The sequence below is a fragment of the Morone saxatilis genome, unplaced genomic scaffold (genome assembly GCF_004916995.1).
Source record: "Morone saxatilis isolate NCDOM2014 unplaced genomic scaffold, NCSU_SB_2.0 Contig7, whole genome shotgun sequence".
Taxonomy (NCBI): Eukaryota; Metazoa; Chordata; class Actinopteri; family Moronidae; genus Morone; species Morone saxatilis.
The window spans coordinates 23,079,491-23,080,490 of NW_023340246.1; the positions used below are offsets into that span (position 1 = coordinate 23,079,491).

The window sequence follows — 1,000 nt, forward strand, 5'->3', positions numbered from 1 at the left end:
ATTAAATCAGATTTGTAACATTAATCTTGTAATTTTCTTATTTGTATTTAAAAATCATCACCAAACCCCTGAAATGGATTTCTGGGATCCTGTGTTTAAAATGTGGCGTTCAGTGAGACAGTAGTACGAGTTTCAGGGACTGTTAGGCATGAAGCTTCGTGATGTTTGGAAAATAAAAGAAGCAAAAGGCAGTTGAATAGTTTTTATGATAAAACCTTTGAATAAAACACTGATAACAAGAGCAGAGATACATGACCATGTCTGCTGCGTGCGGTGGAGACGTGCTACGGTAAGCGTATTGATCACACCGGTTTACTTCCTGCTCTGTGTACACTTTTGGTGTTGTAGCTGGCATTGTGTGAACGCTAAATATAAACTTGATTGATTTACTCGTTACAGCGGTTATCTTCCCGCTTAACACTTTAAACGTAGACTAGTTCTACCTTACACTCGTAGGCTAACTTACCTTCCTTTGCTTTTGTGTAGCGAGCTGGCGTTTCGCGTATTTTCAATTTTCACAGGTCGCAGCACGCTACGGTTAGCATTACCAGAGCACTAGCAGTTAGCGATGGCTTCTCCCTCTTCCTCTCTCTTTCACCTGCCACCGATGCACTTGAACTCGCTCGCTCTCTGTGTTAGCTATTCCTCAGCCTACTTTTATACTTACATGATAATGGTACCATGTCATTCAAGTGTTAAGGAAGAGGAAGAGGAGGAGGACATTTAACTAGTTTAGTACGAATAATATGAACTGAAAACAACATAAATAAATGTTTATTTATATTTATAATATTATTTAACATTAGTTTTATTTGAGCTCTGTGATGTTAATGGCGTTTTTTCCCGCGCTAGGTCGCCATCTTGCGGAGCAGCTCGGTAGTGAAAATGCAGCAGAATCTAAAATGGCGTCCGGAGAAACCAACAAGAGCCGCAGTCGGAGTGAATTTAATGATAACGGCAGAACGGACCGCCGCCGACACAGGTACAGACTCACAGTCAG

General features: G+C 41.0%; 1 protein-coding gene across 1 annotated transcript in view; it reads left to right on the forward strand.

Annotated features, from left to right (window-relative positions):
• Window positions 1–833: 833 nt before the first annotated feature.
• LOC118340703 (BTB/POZ domain-containing protein 6-B-like) overlaps window positions 834–1,000 on the forward strand; it is a 1,913-nt gene continuing 1,746 nt past the window's right edge. The window contains exon 1 of the mRNA XM_035678819.1: window positions 834–982. The gene's annotated coding sequence lies outside the window, so the exon portion shown is untranslated. The remainder of the gene's footprint in view (window positions 983–1,000) is intronic.